Consider the following 25083-nt stretch of genomic DNA (forward strand, 5'->3'; position numbering starts at 1 on the left):
TGTTCTGGACAGCTGTTGTCCTAGCGGCCATTTTCATATCTATCTGAAGAACCGGCGAACTGTAGTATCTTACAGTACAGCGTCAAAATTTTAACATTACGTACTTTCTCCATCCCAATAAATCGGTTGTTTCTTTTACATTAGGTGTGGCCTAGGGAGGACCTTAGGCGGCTTATAAAAACACGTTTTGTACATGGGCGGTTTCTGAGAAAACCCACTGCCCCTGTCTCCATAATACCTCGGTAGCTCAAAAATTCTGGAGGCTACATCTTACTTTTTCCCCTATACAAACGTATATAAAATCTGACACGTTGTCTCCTCAATTCTTGACTCCCATTTTTCTTTCTCTTTCATTGAAACTTACTCGCTCCCATCATATCTATTCTCTCTTTGTGCTGGCGTAAGCTGTCACTATCACACCGGTCGGCAAAGATGAAGTGCGAAGATCGATTAGTAGGCACTGGATCAAGTGGGCCTATCATGAGAGAATGATAATTAAATCAAGACCCTAAGCTGTCGACAGGCGTTGATATACATCAACGGGGACAGTTGAAAATGTGTGCTCCAACCGGAACTCGAACCCGGAATTTCCTGCTTACATGGCAGACACTCTATCCATCTGAGCTGCCGAGGGCACAGAGGATAGTGCGACTGCAGGGATTTATCCCCTGCACTCTCCCCGTGAGACCCACATTCCCAACTTAATGTTCACACACTACATTCGTAGTGCCACTACCCATTGACTCATTACTTGCGGCAGACAATCTTACCGACTCCCGTAAGAGTTCGGGCAATACGTGTGCATTTGAACAGAAGAAGAAATAACAGATACCATCTTCATATAGTTGAGGCTAACCGGCCATTGACCTTCTTCTTCTGTGCTGCTACTTAAAAAATGGCTCTGAGCACTATGGGACTTAACTTCTGAGGTCATCAGTCCCCTATAACTTAGAGCTACTTAAACCTAACTAACCTAAGGACATCACACACATCCATGCCCGAGGCAGGATTCGAACCTGCGACCGTAGCGTTCGCGCGGTCCCAGACTGTAGCGCCTAGAACCGCTCGGCCACTCCGACCGGCTCCTACTTAAAATTTAAGGCTTATGCTTATATTTTTTTTTAAATTGTGGGAAATTAATTGTGGGCTTTCAGCCTTGCAACTTTATACTTAAAATTATCTTCAATCTTAAGCATTGCGGCCTTCTGCCTTTAAAGGATTATGGTAATATATTTTAAAATTTTGAAACTTAATTGTGGCCTTCAGCCATTTGTATTGCACCTTGCATATGTTTGTTCTATCTGCTTTGCCTTGAGGATTTCCACCTAGCCGTGATATATGTTTCTTTTTAATTATTTTATTTGCTATATTCACTGCATTTTTATCTTGTTGATTTTTAAGATTTCTTGTTTGGAGGTCTTCTGGCGTGAAAGAGTTGCATTTGGTAAAGGTTCGGCTATGTGCCGCTTTGGTTGTAAATGTGTTATTAAATTACAATAAATTACAGTTAGAAGGTGAAACTGATCCCAACCTTATCTGGCCCTTTCCACAGTTCTAATTACCTGTTCTGCCCAACGGATTTAGCGGGCGTCTCATGTACATCGAAGGATCGTTTTTAACTTACTCCGTCACTTAACGATAAGAAGGTCGTCAGCACTGAATGTTATCCGTCGAAATGGCGTACATCGCAGCGACGTCATTGTGACATTCAACCGCTATCGTGAGGCACAAAACATAGTTATCGCATACGGTCAACACCAACAGCTGACGACCGCAACCAAAATAATGCGGCTCGTAGGTACAATGAGTAAAATGCAGCAGAACTGAATCTGCCGTTTTGGAGAAGACTAGCAGGGCTGTGTCGACACAGACGGTACACAATCGTCTCCACAAGATCAATTTGACCTCTAGGCATCCATCGTGGACAACAGCGTTAGACCTCCAGCACTGTGGAGTGCAAGGGTACGTCTCGAATGGAGCAGTGGAATCGGCTTCGGCACAATAACGTGTGTAAGACTTGTCTCAAAGCTGACGTTCATCGTAGAAGACTGAGGAAGCGGCCAGGTATGAATGCACGCCTCAGCACAGAAGTATCGGTCATACTTGTCGCCAGCACCAGGTACCGGTGTGAGGCTGACGGGGGTCATTTGAGGGCTGCACACTACCGGGACAGCATCTCCCATCACTGTCCAGCCCTATCGTCAACATTTCAGTGACTGGCTCGTTTTTCAAGACGATAACGCACGAACACACCGTGACCACCTCTTGAGCACTTACCCCCCAGGAAGCAGGAACCAAACGAGTGGAATAGCCTTCGGAACCTGCTGACAAGAACCTGATGGAGCACGCCTTGGGACCAGCTGGAGCCTGCAGTGTGTCGCAGCTGGAGGAGGGTCGCCGCAGAAGAGTGGTATAGGCATGAAAAGCAACTTTTCAAATAACTTGTGGAAAGCATGCCAAGGAAGGACCAAACAAGTTATAAGCACGGCAGTAAAATTATTCATGGCAGATTTGAATTTTATAGACGAGCAAAAAGATGCACTCCCGATCATACTGACTTTATTTAATCTTCATTTCAGAGAATTTTTTTATGGTTTCGAAAGGTTTGTTCTTTCATTCCCGGTTCCCATGAATGTAGGCCTACACCCGTTTGCAGATATGACGCCTGCGAAGATCCGACTATATTCGCCGTAGATGCGCTTTTTTATCCCGAGGCAAAGTGTCAGCTAGATAATAACTTTGTGTTCTGCCTTACGGCAGGTCTTGTCATGGGGGAAGCCTCGTCAGAGAGATCCACCGCATGAGCGTCTAGGGAAGTGGTTCCAGTGGTGGTTTCCCGTTGCCTTCCACTGATGACGATGAAATGATAATCAAGACAATACAACCCCCAGTCCCTGAGCGCAGAAAATCTCCGACCCAGCCGGGAATCGAACGTGGGCCCCTTGGCTTGACAGACCGCCGCGCTGACCACTCAGCTATCGGGGCGGACTGTTAGGTAGAAACGTGGTATTAAAATGATGCATTAAGTTTTTTTGCCGAGTGACAAAATTAGGACTGCAATTTAGCGATAATCATGTCATCAGTTGTCCTTGAAAATCTGTTGCAAGACGCCACGCGGTATTTCAGCACACGGGAAAAGTGCATAGACGGATAAGGCGTGAGCAGCAGTGGCAACCTAACAATGGGCCGGGGAGGACGTAGTTTACGGGTGCTGTTTCCAAGCTAAGAGAAGACTTGAGTAAATTTTTGTTAACGGTAGTAGTTGTCTTGTAGTCACTCATGACGGACGGAACACTTTTAGCTGCGCCGAGCCAGGTTAATTGTTCGAATTTAATCTTGAGTGAGTCTGTTAAAGAAAGGTGGTCAGATATTACGAGGCACTGTGTTTTTCAATTGTGGTTTCACAATACAGACAAGATCTGTTTGTTCAGTGACGCATCGTTGTTCTTGATATAGTCAGAAGACATGGCTGACTGCACGAAATCTTATTTGCAAATGAGTGCGGCTCAAGTTTTCTATTATATTTTATGAATATTACGTACAGCAGGGAGAGAATTTACTCTTTGCGTTAGTATATGTTCGTAAAAGCGGAACTTTTATTATCGCAAGACATGATTAGAATTCACGGCCAGATCGCAAAATTTGGGCACCATTTCTTGCCCAAATTATTTCCTGAAACCGTTGATAATCGGACGTTTTTGCATTAGGCTGCTGTTATGGTCGGTTCAAACGAGCCAGATCGGCTTAATTAAGTGCCCAGGAATTGAAGATTAGAACTACTGAATTTAAACCCAATGTATCAGGCCTAAATAGCAGAACTACCAAAAGTTGAGGTAAAACTTTTTATCGGACACATTTGCGACATAAAGTGGCGTATGAGGCAGGCGGCCGTGTTGAAAATGAACTGTAGTACTACATAAAGGTCGGATTAGGCCGCTACTCAAAAAGTCATGCTTCAAAAACAATGACCTTATTGCTCGTAATATAACGCGCTTCGGACTTAGCGTCCTGAGACACCTGTTAACATACTAGTAGAGAAACATGAAGATATCTGTTAAAAATAGAAAAGACACATGAAAATTACAAAACTAAATCGCAATAGCGAAATACAGGAGCAGAAAGTATACCTAGAAGCAACATTCTGCACGCATATATAAATGTTACAAGATGTATCCGTAATAATTCTAAGCAGACGACTGAAAAAATCTTAACATGGAACATAGAGGTGAATATTCATGCAAGAGGGCAGTATGGTAGGGACGGTGGCGCCACACTTCTTTAAAATTAAGAACAGTCCAAAAAATATACATGATAAATTATGACAGCAAGAAAGATTGTAAAATATTTTATACGAGACGTGTTTTTTAAGTAAGTGCCGTTTTTAAATTAAAAAAGATGAGCTAAGGTATCTCAATAATTTTATTTTTACTTGAAAGACTGTACCTTAATCTACTTTTCTACATAATTTCCGTCAATATTGAGGCACTTGTCACAACGTTGTACCAGTTTTTGAATACCCTCCTCATAGAAGTCTGCCGCCTGTCTTGTTAACCACTGCATCACCACTGTTTTTACTTCGTCATCGTCTTGAAGACGCTGACCGCCCAGGTGTTTCTTCAAGTGCAGGAACAGATGGTAGTCACTGGGGGCAAGATAGGGGCTGTACGGAGGATGATCTAGAGTTTCCCATCGAAAAGATGTGATGAGGTATTTGGTCTGATTCGCCACATGGCGGACGGGCATTGTCTTGCAGGAAAACGATGCCCTTGCTCAACTTCCATGGACTGTTGCTTTCATTCTGGTGTGACCCATGTTTCATCGCTCGTAACAATTTGGCTTAAGAAATCATCACCGTCGTTGTGGCACCGCTCAAGTAAAGTCAATGCACTGTCTAAACGTTTTGTTTTGTGCACATCCGTCAACATTTTCGGTAACCAACGTGCGCACAATTTTCGGTAATTCAAGTGCCCGGTCACAATGCCATACAAAACACTACGAGAAACATTAGGAAAATCATCCCGCAAGGAGGAAATCGTAAAGCGTCTGTTTTCTCTCACCTTAATGTCCACTTCCTGCACGAAACTTTCATTAACGACCGAAGGACGCCCACTCTGTTGTTCATCATGCACAAATTTTGCGGCCATCTTTAAATGCACTCACTCACTTTCTTACCATTCCATCACTCATAATGGTTTCTCGTAAACTGCTCAGATCTCACGATGAATATCGATCACTTTTACGCCTTTAGCACTAAGAAATCTTGTAACAGCCCGCACTTCGCAGTCGGCGGGACTCACGATTGTCGAAGGCATCTTAAACACTCAGACCACAACGTAAACAAGGAAAAATCAGACTGTAATGGCGTCAGTGCGTAGATTAAGGTACCGGCTTTCATTTAAAATTAAATTATTGAGATACCTTAGCACGTCTTTTTGTAATTTCAAAACGGTATTTACTTAAAAAACACGCCTCGTAGTTAAAAAAAAAAAAACAGAAAATAACGAAGCCGCATGGCTAGCATCAGGTAGCAGAATAGTGGAAACTCGTGAACAATGAATTTCATTTGTGAAGAATGATAGTCATGGGTACAAAAGTTCAATAACAAAATAATTACAAAATTGAAAATGTTAAGCGGAATAATAGACATGAGTACACAATAAAAATCTAACGACAAAATAAATATAAAATTTAAAATGTTAAATAAAAACCAATAAAAGAAACCCTACTGGTTGCCATCAGATGGCAAAATAGTAACAACACTGGCGCCGTACATCGTCGCAATTGACAATGGATATAATAGAAGCTAAACAACAAAATAATATAAAATTACAATGCAAATAACAAAAAGAATTAACTCAGCTATATTGGCTCACGTCACCTTGTAACAAAAACTAACACATGAAAGTAGCATAAGGGCTACGGTGAGTGTCTTTACAAAATTGTAAACGCATGGAAATAGAATAAACAAAAGAAATACACCATGATACAGAGACGCAAACTTTTTCAAGAAACAAAGATACAGTCTGTTAATGCTATTATAAAAACTTGAGACATATACAAATGGGAACAAAATACAATGTCGACGCAAACTGGATTTCGTATTTAGATACAAACTCTTCGTAGAGGACTAACAACAGTGCACAACGTGTTCATACTAGAGAGGGATGGGGTGGGGAGGTGGGGGGAAGAAGGGGAATATAATGAACCAAGGAGGTGTCTCAGTAAAGTGCCGAACACATTATTTAGATCTACAGCCTTGGAAAACGAAAAGATCTGCGTCTACAATGGATCTTCAAAAACATAAAAAACTTTAGATTAGAATGGGTTTGCTCATTAAAATTATTGCGTGCCCTGTAATTAAATCTTTACAGTTGCCTCCAATGCATGTTTATTCCTGGCAAAATGGCATCCTAAGGCTGTGGAGTTTTTATTGCAGTGTTCCTTAAATCTTGTTTGTAAATCACGGACCATTTGCCGGATATTTAATTTGTTACAGGATCCACATGATATTTTGTACGCATCTGCTTTTGAGAATTTAATGGGTTTTCACAAACCGATGTGCGTAGTTCTAATCTGAGCTTACTATGTGCCTGAAAGCCAATCTGTATATTAGCTTTCCTAAATACCTTTGCGATACGTTCTCAGAAATGGACTGAATAAAGATAGAAGCAAATTTTACCGCGTTATCCGTTTCCACAGGTGCGGGCGTTTTTCTATTAAACACTGGATCCCTTATCTTACGAAAAACCCTTTTCGTATAACCATCGTGCAGTCTTACAGAGAAATTGAAAGACAGCCGAATTGTTAATTTTTGCGGTTATATATTACAGACTTTTTCACTGTTGCAAAGGTATTTTTATGGGAACAAAAGTAATTATGGTAACAAACCGGATGAACGTTCTCTGTAATGAGTCACCGAAGACCACCGGTTTCTAATACCAAAACTCTCAGAAAATATCCTTGAACAGCCTCTGAAATTTTGTCGACGGAGTTTCGGTTCATCCTGTAGTTGAGGTAAAATACTCCTTTTCGTTGTATTTCCTATGTCATCTCATTCATGTTCGAAAAAGTTCCCTAAGTTTCAAACTCATTGAGCTGTTTCCTTCAGCGTCCGTAGAAAAAGTGTTTCATCTTCGTGTTTATCGACGAGGCTACCGTGCATTACTGGATCGATATCTGTGGTCAGTTCGTACTTATCCGCGTTTATTACGTCGCTTAATTAATGCCATTTATAAATTCGGAGGAGCGACACCTTTGCCGTAGAAACATTTTGTGGATATCGACCGTAAACTGCGTACAATTCAGCAGAAAAATTATGTGGAAGCTTTGTTCTTTGCTTCTTTTGTGTCTCAATACACAATGGCGCTAAAATGACAGTGGGCAGAATCCCCTGCCCCTACCCTCCGGCGTATTACTATTGCTGTGCCGAGTTGCGTCCCTTTTGCACCGCCTCTGCCTGTATTTGGCAACACCTCGCGCCACGGGGGATGGGCGTGCTGCATAAGTCTCAGGCGCTACTCACTGCTGCAGCCCCTACTGGCTGCGACATCGTGGGTGATGCACAAACACAAAATGCATTGCTCGCAAAATGCTCCAGAATCTCGTTAATGGTATCTCGTTTTTTTTTGTTTTTTTTGGAATCTTGTGATGCCATTTACGTTTGTTGTTCGTCTACTTCAACATGAGATATAGTCGATTTACCTAGCGAAGAAAAGAACACTGCAATCTGACGTCCCGTCGATGACAAATAAGTTTCTCGTCTCGTTCGATTAATCATTGTAAGTGTATCTACTGCATAAGTCCTGGCGTATTACTGCTATACTGACAGTCGCTTCGCAGGAGTGATCCTTTGAGTCCCCACGTCGACGCCAAAACTGCGTGCGTGCTGACTGATGCCTGATGTGGAGTTTGGTGTGAAGGACTACTCAGATTGTACATTGCGGAAAGCGTCATTTAACCCAGTACTTGACGGTGAAAATGAATGAGACGCTCTCTCTTACAAAACCTCTGAATTTAGTAACAACATTAAGCAATGATAGTATTGTATTAATGGCCAAAGAAAAAGTCATTGTGGATTTTATTGATAAAGGGAGTATTAAAAATTTTGGAAAGAGCAGGGTGTTATACGAACAATTTAAAACGTCAACTTATTTAACAATAATACATTAGAAACTATTTAAACGCCGATACCTACAATCTTTCTCTTTATTCTTTGTGTCTTTCTTTCATTCTAAGTGCCACGTAACTTCAAAAATTTGTATTTTGCTCCTTCAACATGAAAGTTCTTTTTCACTGCCGCAACAATTTCCACAGAAAAAATCTTGTTATGTTTTTACGTTCTAATTTATGCAGTGTTGACTTACATTAGTTCAGATTTGTTGCTTTCAGATATTAGACCCTTCGGTTGGAAGAACAATCACAACGAAAATATCAAGTCTTCGTGCAATTATCACAATTCATCAGAAAAACAAGAAAAACAACAGTGGAAAAATTAAAACATAAAGCACAAAACTCATTACTGTAATAAGAATGAGGGCAGCGGTCATTGGTTAAGCTGGGTGTTATCACACAACTCTCGCATCTCTCTTCAAAGACCACATAGTAATGTTTCTCTGCATGTGCAGTGTCCTGGGACTTAGAACTTCAGAACTATACACTAACCACACTCAATATTGATCGCTGGCGCCATCGATCCACTCTTGATGTGGTTGATGACTGATTTAAACACTCGGATCTGACGTATGCTCACAACGAGTACTCCATTTTAGACAAGAAAACTGCTCGTTTAAACAGGGCTCAGCAACTCAGTTACTCATTAAGTCCTTCAGGGCAACGCATGCTCATTAAATCTTGAGACAGTTACTGACAGAGGCAAATGACAAAAGGAAATGGTGCAGTCAGGAAAGGAGGAAGAAAGATTTGGAATTAACATCCCGTACGTGACGAGATCAACAAAGAGTTACTATCAACAATGACGTGATACAGCAACGGCCGACTTTCTTTTCCATCCTCGTCCAGTTCGAGTTTGTGCTCCGTCTTTCTCAGATAGACATACAACTATTACGTTGCACTAGTATTTGTAAAGTCCATTTGGCGCCATTTAAATATAGTAATAATGTTAATAAAGTATCTTGCTCATTGAGTAAGATAGTAACTTATTGGCGCAATACAGCGCAGTATGTTGCGTTCTACAGGCGCTCTTTTATTCTCAAAGGTAAAATGGTACTCTTTCTCACACCATTTGACCCTTATACACTCTATAATGGAGCGAGGGAAGAAAAGGAGACTGACATAAATTTGAAATCCGCGCTCAGTAAGTCTGTGGATTACTACAACAGTTACGGCAGAGATTATTACTATCGCAAGCTTTGGAGATTTAACTCAAGTGATATTACATCCAGTTCTCCCGACTGCGAGTCCATTGGCTTAACCAGTGCATTACATGGAGCGCTGCGTTATCACAACTGAGATTGTCTTCAACCACAAAGGTAGAGCTACATCGAGGTCTTATCTTAAATTACTCGCATTTATTCAAGTCCTTTCTGTTAACTTAAATTTTTAATGACAGGAAGACAGTCGGAACAGCTCCTTCGTTTTGATGGCCGTATGGGAATGAACTGGTGGAAAAGCGTTCATCGATTAGAACGGTGAGATTCAGCGGAATTACGGAAGATCTGAGCAGCAGAGTTTACAGCAGTCGTTTAACAGACATTCATTCGTTTTACTGCCGCACTTGTTCTTCGGCAGAAAGCTTTAGCTCCGCATTGAGAGCAGATTCTCTCGGAGAACGGAGAAGCACTGTGGTGTGTGCTTTCGGAATCAGACTCCGACGTATTTGCAAGAGAAACATACACACTTATTGCGTTTTTATACGTCATTTGCCCAAAAGTTCAACAGGTTCTTTAGTTTTCAAGTCAAATACCATGATTCAAAAGGAGTTGTAATATGAGTGGCAGGTTGGAAGGTTTATAGGCGTCTGAGACAATTAACTCCACTGTCTCCGGTTGTATACTCTTAATATCTGTTTACTATGACACGGGTTCCGAACACTGTGTAACATCGTTATTTTGTGCTGTACGCAAACCAACCCTGTAAAAATATTAATGAGCCACGATTAAGGAAAGTAATTAATTGCATCGAACAGCTGTGATGAATCTGGAGAGACAGGAAATTAAAGAGAGAGTGAGACTGCATAGATAGACAAATATATTTTAAGCAGTATTATTGGCTTTGGCAAAATTTGTAATGTAATAGCAAATGGAACCGCAAGAAGTGTTTGTTTAATCGAGTAATGGACGAGGGAGTAAGACACGATGTGCTTTCTGTAGTGGAACTCAGCATCGAGCTAAAAATACGAGTGCTCTGCAGCTGTGTATAAAACGAACGATGCAGAAGCGAAAAACGAATAAAACTGCACGTATTACGTCGTCTCGCATTTTAGAGATGTTTTGTGAAATAAGTGCGCAGATAAGACAGACAGAAGTATCGTTTGGTCCTGGGAACATAACAGTATTTGTCTACTAAATGTACTTTCCAGTCCGCAGCTCGTGGTCGTGCGGTAGCGTTCTCGCTTCCCACGCCCGGGTTCCCGGGTTCGATTCCCGGCGGCGTCAGGGATTTTCTCTGCCTCGTGATGACTGGGTGTTGTGTGCTGTCCTTAGGTTAGTTAGGTTTAAGTAGTTCTAAGTTCTAGGGGACTGATGACCATAGATGTTGAGTCCCATAGTGCTCAGAGCCATTTGAACCATTTTTTTGTAATTTCCAAACCGCTGATCTATTGAACAACTGTACCAGTAAGCAGAGTCATTAGTCGTCTGAAGAAAATGCAATCTCAAATTTGTTTGGCGAAGAATAAAAAGTCGTTGGATTCTTGTGGGAAGCAGTTTGCGCAGCAGGCAAAAGGCACCATGCACTTTAAACGCAAGAAATGAGGCACGGGGACGAAGAGCACAGAAGGAGGAGGAGGAGCTGGACTAGACAATATTCTTAACATTATACAGGATAATTAAAAAAAGTGTCGCATATTTCTACAGGAAGTAGTGTGGGTCAAAACTAAAAGAAAAACTCCCATAATGTTATGTCTGGAAACCAATACCTGTGGACGAATGAGCCAATCTGTCATTTCATCCTCATCTGCCCGTTACTTAGAAATAGACGCTATAAGCAAAGCTGCATGTGACTGCCACGCATCCTAAAACATCCTTCACTCTTTCCTCGTAATGTATGACACGCCTGTAACATTAGCACATTATCGATAAGCTGGGCATAGACTAGTACCTTTAAATGCTGCACACAGTGGTCTGTTGAAGGTTTTGGTTGCAATTTAACTCATTGATACGTTTCGACACAGCATCATCAGACATAACGGTGGCAATAAAAAAGAAATAAAGTAAAAAGAATGCCGCAGGAAAAATATATGCTACAGTGGGCAATAATTTTCATCTATACTGACAACCAAGTACAAAAACAATGACACCAAAGTGGGCGCATAAGATACTGAAAAGAAGCTCTCATATATGTGGAACAAGATACCAAAATGACCGAACATCGAGAAACGCAGTGGTAAGGAAACATTTCACTATGAAGCGAAGACCTTTAAATGTCTCCATAGCGAGAAATCCAACGATTTAGGTCCGGACTTCCTCGACCAATCCATCGTAAATGAATCTTTGCGGTGAGCTTTAGTCGCACGAACTATAGAAAATCAGGTTGAGCCCCGTCGTGCATGAACCACAGTCGCCTTTCTCCAACGGGTATTTTCTCCTATAGCACTGGTAACTGTCTCGCATTAATTGGTGATATACTGCACCTGTTAACCTGTCTGGTAAAGGTTATGACCCTATGAGTCTGTCATCGACAATTCTTACCCACACGTTGATACTGAAGTGATCCTGATGCTTCACCTACATGACTCCTCCAGGATGTGCATCTCCCAACATAAGCGTATTGTGGTAATTTACAATATCATCTCCTGTGCCTAGCGAGGCACAACCACATTTTCCACGGATCGTGCGGCAGTATCTCACAGAAAGGTTCCATTGGCGAATTGAATGGTCGAGGAGGTCCGGTAGCGTGACATACCCGTTCACTGGACAAGAATCCGTTGGATTTCTGGGTATAAGGGACATGTAATGAGATTGATGTATGATAACCCACAGACAAAGTGCAGACGTTACAAAACAGTGTAACCAAAACATGCGACACAATCCGAATGCAGCTAGGTGTATCTGATACAGTACGTGATATAATGCGAAGAAGGACTGACGGGTGTGTTAGAATGCGTGGTAACCACATAAGCATCACCTACAGTGTCCACTTCTACGTAAAGGGCAGATAGGAAAGACAAGATGGGATGGCTCACACCTCAGCAGTTGTTGGTTCCCGAACGTGTCATCGACTTTTCATTTCTCCTAGTTTTGACAAATTCTTCCTCGTGTAGGAATGTATAACACTTTTTTAAACGGCTTGTATATCTCCTACTGTGGCAGGAAATTGAAATGGTTACACAGTGAAAATAACGAAGCGTTCGCAGAGGCGGGCACTCTAAGGCACTTTTTTCATTCTGTCTGAGATGCGGCCCGTTATACAGCTTTGGTTGTTTTTAGTCAAATATCAGACGAACTAGCAGGGCGGAAGAGGGTTTCCCAGTTGGGAATAAAAGTTGAGAGTAAACCCAGGACAGTTTAATAACAATATACAGAACTACTAGAGCGTCTGTCCTACTACTCGACTACGATATTTATGCACTTGGCCTACCGTGGTCATTATCGGAAACTCTCAGTGGCGTTACAGCGACAAGGACAGTAGTGATTAAGGAAGACGGATCGAACAGTGAATGATTTCAAGACAGCTGTGCACATACTATCAAATGTCAGCGTGTCCTCGTGAAATATCACAATAAAAACTCACGGTAAGTCTACCGAAGCGCCCTCACTCTCAGATGAAATAATATTTTGGTCGATTAATAAGTATTAAGACTGAGCGTAAACTTTTAACGTAGATGCGAATTTGCAGATTATTTTCGTTTAACAGGGTAACTGAATGTAGTCGAAATCAGCCAGGTGATCGTGAGTGAATTAGATTAAGAAATGAGACACTTCAAATAGTAGATGAGTTTTGCTGTTTGCGCAGCAAAATAACTTATGATGGTCGAAGCAAGGAGCATATAAAACGTGAACTGGCAATGGCAAGAAAAGTTATTCTGGCTAAGAGAATTTGGTAACATCGAATGTAGATTTGACTGTCAGAAAATCTTTTCTGAAAGTATTTACAAGGATTGCAACATTTATGGAAGTAAAATATGAAAGTTAAACGATTTATACAAGGAGAGAATAGAAGCTTTTGAAATGTGGTGCTACAGAAGAATGCGGAAGATTAGATGGGTGTTGAATAGGATTGGGAAGAAAAGAAATTTTGTGTCACAACTTGAATAGAAGAAGGGATCGGTTGATAGTACACATTCCATGACATCTAGGGATCATCAGTTTAGTGCCGGAGGGAAGTGTGTGGGCTAAAAACTGTAGATGGAGACCAAGAGATGGATACAGTAAGCAGAAGGATGTAGGTTGCGGTAGTTATTCTGGGATGAAGAGCCTTGCAAAGGGCCGAGTAGCATAGAGAGGTGCATCAAACCAGTCTTCGGACTGAACACCACAACAACAACAACAACAACGACACGAGTACGGAGCGAGTTAAAGTGTAACGACCACATAAAACTTCTCGCAAGATTAGAAGACCCTTCATGAAATTTAGTCCACTCACAAAAGAGGTAACTAACAAAACCATCATTCGACCTGTTCTTGAAAATTGCTCGTCAGTGTGGGATCCGCACCACATAAAACTGATACACTAACCAAGGACTTAAACAAGGTTGCAGTCTTTCTCCAATTTTATTCGATTTGTGCACACTGAAGAGCCAAAAAATGGTACACTTGTCTAATATCGTGCAGGACCCCCACGAAGACGCAGAAGTACTGCAACACGACGTGGCGTGGTCTCGACTAATGTCTGAAGTAGTGCCGCAGGGAACTGACACCATGAATCCTGCAAAGCTGTCCATCAATCTCTAAGAGTATGGGGCGTGGAGATCTCTTCCAAACAGCACGTTGTAAGTCAGCCCAGATACGCTCAATAATGTTCATGTCTGAGGAGTTTGGTGGCCAGTGGAAGAGTTTAAACTCAGAAGAGTGTTCCTGAAGCCACTCCGTAGCAATCTGGACGTGTGGGGTGTCACATTGTCCTACTGGAATTGCCCAAGTCCGTCGAAATGTGCAATGGACTCGAATGGGTGCAGGTGATCAGACAGGATGCTTACGTACGTGTCGTCTGTCAGAGTCGCATCTACATGTGTTAGGGGCCCCATATCACTCCAACTGCACACGCCCCACACCATTACAGAGCCTTCACCAGCTTGAACAGTCCCCTGCTGACATGCAGGGTCCATGGATTCATGAGGTTGTCTCCATACCCGTACACGTCCTTCCGCTCGATACAATCTGAAATGAGACTCGTGCGACCAGACAAATTGCTTCCAGTCATCAACAGTCCAGTGTCGGTGTTGACTGGACCAGGCGATGCGTAAAGCTTTGTGTTGCGCAGTCATCAAGGGTACACGAGCGGGCCTTTGGCTCCGAAAGCCCATATCGATGATGTTTCATTGAATGGTTTGCACGCTGATACTTGTTGATGGCCCAGTAGTGAAATCTGGAGCAGTTTTCGGAAAAGTTGCACTCTTCAGTCGTCGTTGGTCCCGTTCTTGCAGGATCTTTTTCCGGCCTCAGCGATGTCGGAGATTTGATGTTTTACCAGATTCCTAATATTCACGGCATACTCGTAAAATGGTCGTAGAGGAAAGTCCTCTTTCATCGCTACCTCCGAGATGCTGTGCCCCATCGCTCGTGCGCCGACTATAGCGCCACGTTCAAATTCAAATCTTGATAACCTGCCATTGTAGCAGCAGTCCAACAACTATGCTAGACACTTGTTGTGTTATATAGGCACTGCTGACCGCAGCGCCGTATTCTGCCTGTTTACATATCTATGTATTTGAAAACGAATGCGTATACCAGTTTCTTTGGTGCTTCAGGTATAACCTAGCTGATAAATTCGGCATTCATTCTGCAATTTTCTGCTAGAAACGGAAAGAAAAAATGGACTGTGCTTGTAGCGTAACATAAAAAAAATTCATTTTCATGTAACTGTGAAAATACTTTTGAAATTATGAATCAGTCGTAAAAAGAAATATGGTATAGGGATACAAGCACAGCTGCTTCCCGTGTCTACAACAGGATTATGTAAATGCCTCTATGGTAATGCCTCTTCATATCTCTAGAGATGTCTATTCTTTTCACTTACAGCCATTTCCGTTTCGCAGTTGAAAGCTGTCTAAAGCGCTGCCAGGTGTCAGGGATATCCTTAAGCTGGAACAAATGTAGGAGTGTCCTAGCAGTAATAATAAATGTATTAAACCCTCATGCATGATGCGGCATTTTTCACGCATCTCAGTATTTACGACGTCATATCTCTTGAATTATATGTCGTACAATGATGTATTTGTGTAGGTGCATTCAGCGGCATAGTGTTGCGATAAGTGTTGCGAACAGACTTACAAGCAAAGAAGTAATAAATTTGAACGTCATGCGCAATGCAGCGGTTTTTCAAGCTTCTCGGTGTTTATGACGCGATATCTCCTAATCTGTGAGTCGTACTGTGATATAATCTTGTAGGTTCATTCAGCGGCATGTGTGGATACTGTCTGCTAAATTTATTGCAAACAGAGTTAGTAGCTCAGAAGTAATAAATTTAAAGGTTGTAAGAGGTCCAAGTAGATGTAATTTCGATGTATTGCTCATACGCTGCCTGCTATATGCAAGGTATAAGAGAATCTCTGACCAGAGAGCAGTGTTGACTGCTGTAGGAACTGTGTAGCTGTAGCAGTAAGTTGTTGCTAGTGAGCGGTCTGCTCTGGTCTGGTCTGGTGTATCGTGTTGGCTGGCCGGTCGCGGTGCAGCGATGCCGGAGCCTGAGTATTATTGTATAAGGTAAAAAGCAGCCTCGCGCATATGTAGTAATGTCATCTCAAGTCCCATGTAAATGTTTTAAAAATGTCCTAATAATAATCTTTCTCATATAAAGTAAATTTTAACAACCATTCATTTCAATTTAAAGAATTTACTAATTTCTCCAATCCATGATTATCCCGATTATTGCAAAAGAAAAATCAGTTGTTTCCTTTTCATAAATGACAAATCTATCGGCCAGCATTGCACAGGGCTGTGCCAGAAAAATTTATTGTAAGAGCAGACATATATGCGCTATCCGGCGACTTCATTGAGGTAAGAATTTTTCTTTTTCTTTTTATTCAGAATGATCTTTCAGGGCCATGACGCAGCACTGCTGACGTCCAAAATTTACCAGGTTAAATTCACAGTCAATTATTGAAAAGTCATAAGTGAGCGACAATTTAATTGAGAGATTAGTTACATTGTATTATTACCAGGTTACTGAATTTATTTTTTACTGGGACGTTACACTGAATGTGAACGACATAATTATAATTTTTACTGTTGAGAAGTTTAGGAATTTTTCTGTTTTGAGGTTACGCTAAATGTGAATGAAATTTTTGTGAGGAGGTTAAATGAGAACGAAATTTAATGGGGAGGTTACACTTAAATTATTGTGGGGAGGTTACAAGGTGATGCATGACAGGGCACTTTTCCACACATCACACTCTATGACGTCAAATCTCCTAAACTGACAGGTACGTGGTACATACTCCGACAGCGATTGTTACCTGACAGCAGGTGGGATATGGTAACACGTTTGATTGAAATCGCTCCATATGGAACGAACGAACACACACACACACACACACACACACACACACACACACACACAGGCAAGCGCAAGCGCGCGCTTGTAAACACACAGACAGGTATATGTACGTACATCCATTTTTATAATATGTGTGGGTGACATTAATAAAAAGTGGAAACGAAAACCTACAAGGAAAAAAAATAGATTAGGACCATTATATAAAAACATTAATGTATGATGACGAGTGTACTACAATAGCCTCTTTAGGAGCTATCACTGAAGGGCAAAGAAATTTGTACAGCTGCCTAATATCGTGTAGGGTCTCCGCGAACACGCAGAAGTGCCGTTAACACGCCGTGGCATGGACCCGACCAATGTCTGAAATAGTGGTGGAGGGAAGTGACACCATGAATCCTGCAAGGCTCTCCATAAATCAGTGAGAGTACGATGGGTTGGACATCTATTCTGAACAGCGCGTTGCAAAGCATCCCGGATAAGGTCAATGGTGACCATGTCTGGGGAGTCTGGTGGCTAGCGGAAGTGTTGAAACTCAGAAGAGTGTTCCTGGAGCCACTCTGTAGCAATTCTGGACGTGTGGGGTGTCGTATTCTCGTGCTGGAATTGCCAAAGTCCGTTGGAATGCACAATGGACACGAATGGATACAGGTGATCAAACAGGATACTTACGTACATGTCACCTGGCACAGTCGTAGCTACTCGTATCAGGGGACCCATATCACTCCAACTGCACACGCTCCATACCACTACAGAGCATCCGCCAGTTTCCACAGTCCCCTGCTGACGTGCATGGTCAATGGATTCATTAGGTTGTCCCCATACCCGTACACGACCATCCGCTCGAAACAATTTGAAACGAGATGGCTCAAATGGTTCTAAGCACTATGGGACTTATCATCTGAGGTCATGAGTCCCCTAGACTTAGAACTACTTAAACCTAACTAACCTAAGGACATCACACACATCCATGCCCGAGGCAGAATTCGAACCTGCTACGATAGTAGCAGCGCGGTTCCGGACTGAAGCGCCTAGAACCGCTCGGCCACAGCAGCCAGCTTTGAAACGATACTCGTCTGACCAGACAACATGTTTCCAGTCATCAACAGTCCAATGTCGGTGCTGACGGGCCCAGGCGAGGCGTAAAGCTTTGTACCATGCAGTCATCAAGGGTACACGAGTGGGCCTTCGGCTCCGAAAGCCCATTTCGATATTGTTTCGTTGAATGGTTCGCCGCTGACACTTGTTGATGGACCGGCTTTGAAATCTGCAGCACTTTGCAGAAGGGTTGCACTTCTGTCACGTCGAACGACTCTCTTCAGTCGTCTTTGGTGCCGTTCTTGCAGGACATTTTTCCACCCCAGCGATGTCAGAGATTTGATGTTTCACCGGTTTCCTTAGCAAGCCGAGGTGGCCGAGCGGTTCTAGGCGTTACAGTCTGGAACCGCGAGACCTCTACGGTCGCAGGTTCGCATCCTGCCTCGGGCATGGATGTGTGTGATGCCCTTAGGGTCGTTACGTTTAAGTAGTTCTGAGTTCTAGGGGACTGATGACCTCAGAAGTTAGGTCCCATAGTGCTCAGAGCCATTTTTGAACCGGTTTCCTTATATTCTCTGTACACTCGTGAAATGGTCGTACAGGAAAATCCCTACTTCATCGCTACGTCGGAGATGCTGTATCCCATCGCTCGTACGCCAACTATAACATCACGACAAACTCACTAAGAGAGCTGATATCCTGCCATTGCAGCAGCAGTAACCGATATAACAACTGCGCCAGACACTTGTCCTAAATAGGCGCGGCCGAACGCAGCGCCGTATTCTGCCTGTTTACGTATCTCTGTATTTGAATGCCTTTACCAGTATCTTCGGCGCTTCAGTGTGTATTACCCGTCTTTCCCTATAGCGTACGAGAATATAGCGACCCAGAAAACGGCGCTGTAGCCGTGTGGCTTGCCAAAAAGCGCTGCGGGACGCGAAATTTTTAGAGTGGGTGAGGCGTGCTGCGGTGGCTGCGTCACCCAAACAGGAAGTCGCGGGCGCGAGTTGTCCTTGGCGCAGCAGTAGCCGAAGGCGGGAGGCGCCGGAGGCCGGCTACGCCGGCAAGGACGCGAGTCGCCGGGGGCGGCGCCCTGGCAGAGGTGTGATGTGGGATGTGGGATGTGTGCCGCGCGGCGCCCAGCCGCTAAATATACCGCCGAGCCGAGCGGCGTCGCGACGCGCCAGCCCGGGCGCCGGGCGCCGTCGTCGCGGTGAGCAATCGTACCCGAGTCTAGGGCCCGCGCAATGCAGGCTCTGACGGCGACCGCCGCTGCTACCGACCAGCACAACAAACAAGGGACGCAACGATACAAATGAGCGGGTCCAAGACTTCCTACATTTCATCAGTATGTTTACTAGCTTCGCAAAAAAATAAAAAGTACACTACAGGCCATTAAAATTGCTACACCAAGAAGATGACGTGCTACAGACTCGAAATTTAACCGACAGGAAGAACATGCTGTGATATGCAAATGATTAGCTTTTCAGACCATTCGCACAAGGTTGGCGCCGGTGGCGACACCTACAACGTGCTGACGTGAGGAAAGTTTCCAACCGATTTCTCATACACAAACTGCAGTTGACCGGCGTTGCCTGGTGAAACGTTGTTGTGATGCGTCGTGTAAGGAGGAGAAATGCGTACCATCACGTTTCCGACTTTGATAAAGGACGGATTGTCGCCTATCGCGATTGCGGTTTATCATATGGCGACACTGCTGCTCCTGTTGGTCGAGGTCCAATGACTGTTAGCAGAATGTGGACTCGGTGGGTTCAGGAGGGTAATACGGAGCGCCGTCCTGGATCTCAACGGCCTCGTATCACTGGCAGTCGAGATGACAGGCATCTTATCCGCATGGCTGTAATGGATCGTGCAGCCACGTCTCGATCCCTGAGTCAACATATGGGGACGCTTGCAAGACAACAACCATCTGCACGAACAGTTCTACGACGTTTGCAGCATCATGGACTATCAGCTCGGAGACCATGGCTGTCGTTACCCTTCACGTTGCATCACAGACAGGAGCGCGTGCGATGGTGTACTCAACGACGAACGTGGGTGCACGAATGGCGAAACGTCATTTTTTCGGATGAATCCAGATTCTGCTTACACCATCATGATGGTAGCATCCGTGTTTGGCGACATCGTGGTGAACACACATAACAAGCGTGTATTCGTCATCGCCATACTGGCGTATCACCCGGCGTGATGGTATGATGTGCCACTGGTTACACGTCTCGGTCACCTCTTGTTCGCATTGACTGCACTTTGAACAGTGGACGTTACATTTCAGATGTGTTACAACCCGTGGCTGTACCCTTAATTCGATTCCTGCGAAACCCCACATTTCAGCAGGATAATGCACGACCTCATGTTGCAGGTCCTGTACGGGCCTTTCTGGATACAGAAAATGTTCAAATGCTGCCCTGGGCAGCTCATTCTCCAGATCTCTCAGCAACTGAAAACGTCTGGTCAATGGTGGCCGAGCAACTGGCTCATCACAATATGCCAGTCACTACTCTTGATGAACTGTGGCATCATGTTGAAGCTGCATGGGCAGCTGTACCTGTACAGGCCATCCAAGCTCTGTTCGACTCAATGCCCAGGCGTATCAAGGCCGTTACTACGGCCAGAGGGTCCGCAGCTTGTGGTCGTGCGGTAGCGTTCTCGCTTCCCGCGCCCGAATTCCCGGGTTCGATTCCCGGCGGGGTCAGGAATTTTCTCTGCCTCGTGATGACTGGGTGTTGTGTGATGTCCTTAGGTTAGTTAGGTTTAAGTAGTTCTAAGTTCTAGGGGACTGATGACCATAGAGGTTAAGTCCCATAGTGCTCAGAGCCATTTGATCGGCCAGAGGTGGTTGTTCCGGGAACTGATTTCTCAGGATCTGTGCACCCAAACTGCGTGAAAATGTAATCATATGTCACTTCTAGTATAATATATCTGTCCAATGAATACCCGTTTATCATCTGCATTTCCTCTTGGTGTAGCAATTTTAATGTCCAGTAGTGTAACAAATAAAAAATGGCCAGGTGCGAGTAAGACTCGCGCACTGAAGTTTCCGCACAAAGTTAATTATGTGTAAAGACTGTCAGCCATTCCAGCAATCGAGGATCTCGACGACATTGGCCTGTTATCGGTAGCGATACTTGTAACATGTCTGGTTCATCGATTCTAAGACTACGGAGCAAGTTTGAATTTCAATTTTAAAGTCGAATAACAAATGACAAAAGTAATATTTTTGTTTGATATAATTAATAATTAACAATTTTCTGATTTTTTTTCCTTTACTTGTACTGTGAAACCTTTCTTCTTGCCAAGTGCCATGACTCCACGTAAAGAGGAAGAACCCTATAGGTTTCAATGAGCGCATTTGCGAGTGTCAAAACATGTGATATAAATGGTCATATCATTCGACTGCACTGACACGGAAGCTTAACACTTTTACACCATCAAATGACTATAGACCTCAATATGTGACATAAATTTCAACGAGATACGTCTACGCGTTTCTGAGACGAAGAGGTCTTAAGAGACAGAGGGGCACACACAGTCAGATAACAGGCAACAATAAACTTTTTTCGTGTGACATAATTACGAATTCACAACTTTCTGACTTTTTTTCCTTTACTTGTACATTGGATCCGTGCTTCTTGCCGTATTTCATGACTCTAGACCAACGGGAAGTACAGTATAGATTTTTATGAGTGAATTTGCGAGTATCAAAATATGGGACATAAATAGCCGTATTATTTATTTCATTGACTTAAAAGCTAAGGGGTCGTAGACCTTACTGTGTGTAACATAAATTTCATCACGAACGGTCGGATGATCACGCAGACGGACGGACAGGCAGGCGTACAGCAATCTGGTTCCTATATGGGCTCCATTTTTACCGATTGAGGTGCGGAAGCCTAAAAACTGATTTCGGACTTTCTTATCAGAAAGATAACAGAATTTCCCAGCTTGAACTCTGTTGATGTTGCTTATTCATACAAAATGTATCACTTATCACGATCGATTTATTTTATCAGGCAGTCATGCGATCTCGAATTAAAAGACTGCCGAGAGATCAACAGTCCGACCAAGGGAATTTACTATGTATTAGTGGAGTCTCTCTTTCTCTCTCTTTGTGTGTGTGTGTGTGTGTGTGTGTGTGTGTGTGTGTGTGTGTCTGTCTGCCTGCCATGTGGCATCACCGCCGGGTGAAAGTATGTTTAGTTGACGGCATTTAGGAGACTTGCGTGTCGGTGATGATGAAATGATGATGAGGACAACACAATACCGAGTCTCCGTGCTGGGAAAATCCCCGACGCGACTGGTAATCGAACCCCGTCCCTTTCAGTTGACATCCAGCCACACTCTTCCCGCAAGTACCGATGCGGACCTGCGAAGATAGTTCCGGTTCGCTGAAATTTTTCGGGACATTGGCGTGATGACAAAGATCTGTCAACTCCATCTTATATCTTTTTCTGTAATTACATTTTGTTGTTATCAGGATCAGTAACTCTATATGTTTGTGATTTACTAACTAATATTTCCGTCACAGTTGCAAATAATATTTTTATTAGCGACTAGTTTCGATCTTTTCCTTCATACTGACAATATTACCAATATTGGAAGCTGCTATATTATCAACAACACATGAAATACAATATTTTCAAATATTTTGTGCGCAGAGAATATGGTAGTGCAATATATCTTTCGTGACATGCCTGCATTTGTAATGATTCACTCTTCATAGCACATTTGTTGTTATCATATCAATGTACCTAATGTTAGTTGACTGTATGCCGGCCGAAGTGGCCGTGCGGTTCTAGGCGCTGCAGTCTGGAACCGCGAGACCGCTACGGTCGCAGGTTCGCATCCTGCCTCGGGCATTGATATGTGTGATGTCCTTAGGTTAGTTAGGTTTCACTACTTCTAAGTTCTAGGGGACTAATGACCTCAGAAGTTGAGTCCCATAGTGCTCAGAGCCATTTGAACCAACTACTTGACTGTATTATTGCCGTCTTGATACATTCGAAATTCGATAGGCGTCTGTAGTTCATCTGATGTAAAAACAAATGCATTATCTACAGTGAAACATTACAAATGGTGATATATCACAAAAGGTTTATTAGACTACTGTAATCTGTGCACACAAAATGTTTGAAAATGTTGTATTTTATGTTTTGTTACTAACATTCTATCTTCTGAGATAGGTAATGATTAATGAATGACGAAAAGTTCGGAACTAGTATCTAATAAAATATTATTCGTAACTCTGGTGGACACCTTAGTTAATACGTTATTCACATCTTTTGCCTTTCTGTACCGTTCACTGGCTCTTGCCACTTGCTAAATGTTTGCAAAAATAACCATCCTCTTGGAAAGAAGTGTATTGTTGTTTTATTTGGGTTTGCACGTTTGATAAATGACAACCTGGGCCTGTACTCCTCCATTCCTCCCTAATCCAACTAATGTGAAAATCGAACCTGACACCAGACTACAAAGAGGTAGGTTAATAAAAGGAACATGGGAAGATACTGGCTTGTGTCTCATTACTTGCACGTTGGCAGAGACACCCACCTACTTTAAGTAAAAGTCAGTTACGGTTGGTCTTCCGCCAGTAATTTCAGTGTGAACAGCTTAGAAATAATTGCAGACACCCTCGTGATTAGCTCCTCATGATGGAAACTAGATAGACCGTTAAATACAGCTGTTATCAGGCCAAGGAACAAGGAAGTCACAACTGACAGTAATTTTTCGTTCGTATGAGGTACTGTTACGGTGGCCAAGTTCCACACGCGAGTTGCGGACCCTCTGCGACAGGGCCGCCCTCCTTGTGGCTCTCAGACAATGCCGAACCTTCGCGTAACGCACTCAGAGGAGGCACAGCCCAGGTCGGTCACGTCACACGACCTACAGTGGTTCGGCATGGTCCGTTGTCCATGGAATGCTCTGGGCAGAACAGTTCACTGATTAGCGGTGGAGACACGCCGCTTGTAGATGCGGTGGCTCCAGCCCCGAAAAGACAGCTCAGAAAGTGATGATCGTGTACGCAAAAAAGAAAAGAAAATGTACACTGAATAATACAAGCAACTGGACGCCGCTCTCACTGACAGGGCCAGCGGAATGCATAAGCTAAGATTATTATTGATATTACTTTGAATTATTTAAATTACTTAAAGGAGACCGCGTTTCGAATCCCGCCCTTGGTACAAATTTTCGCTTGCCACTTCAGTACACGTCCATCCGCTCGATACTAGACTCGTCCGGCCAGGCAACATGTTTCCAGTCATCAACAGACCAATGTCCGTGTTGAGGGACCCAGGCGAGGCGTAACGCTTTGTGTCGTGCAGCCTTCGAGGGTGCACGAGTGGGCCTTCGGCACCGAAAGCCCATATCGACGATGTTTCGTTGAGTGGTTCGCACGCTGACACTTGTTAATCTGCAGCAGTTTGCGGAAGGGTTCCACTTCTGTCACGTTGAACGATTCTCTTTAGTCGTCGTTGGTCCCGTTCTTGCAGGATTTTTTTTCCGGCCGCAGCGGTGTCGGAGAAGTTACGTTTTACCGGATTCCTGATATTCACGGTACATTCGTGAACTGGTCATACGCGAAAAGTCCCACTTCATCACTACTCTGGGATCCTGTGTCCCATCGCTCGTGCGCCGACTATAACACCACGTTCAAACTCACTTAAATCTTGATAACCTGCCATCGTAGCAGGAGCAATCGGCCTAACAACTGCGCCAGACACTTGTTGTCTTATATAGGCGTTGACGACCGCAGTGCCGTATCCTGCCTGTTTACATATCTGTGTATTTGAATACTCATGCCTATACCAGTTTCTTTGGCGCTTCAGTGTAAATGTTCGACCAGAGACTACTTGGTAAAACATTACAGTCGAATAATCAAATAAAATATTGTAATTGGTTCAAAAGAATGTATCATTTTCACGTCTGACTAGTAGCTTTACTTAAAAATACTCCTAAATGTTTGTACTCTTATATCGATACATACTTTATTGCAAATTTATTGGAATACAACAGGATATTATACCGTGAAAGGATTTAATTTTATTTCCTGCTTTGTTACACGAATTTGTGAACCTTAAAGCACAGCTATAGCCGTTTGTTACTGTGACTAGTTTGTAGCTGCCCCCGTATCGCTTGCACTCACGCCGGCCGAGTCAGATTTCACGCCATTGTTCGACTAGCGATTGATACCGTATC

General features: G+C 43.3%; 1 protein-coding gene across 1 annotated transcript in view; it reads right to left on the reverse strand.

Moving 5' to 3' along the window:
• LOC124798823 (monocarboxylate transporter 12-like) overlaps positions 1-25083 on the reverse strand; it is a 661199-nt gene that overhangs the window by 231553 nt on the left and 404563 nt on the right. The gene's annotated exons all lie outside the window — the stretch shown is intronic.

The sequence above is a fragment of the Schistocerca piceifrons genome, chromosome 5 (genome assembly GCF_021461385.2).
Source record: "Schistocerca piceifrons isolate TAMUIC-IGC-003096 chromosome 5, iqSchPice1.1, whole genome shotgun sequence".
In the NCBI taxonomy this organism is placed as follows: domain Eukaryota; kingdom Metazoa; phylum Arthropoda; class Insecta; order Orthoptera; family Acrididae; genus Schistocerca; species Schistocerca piceifrons.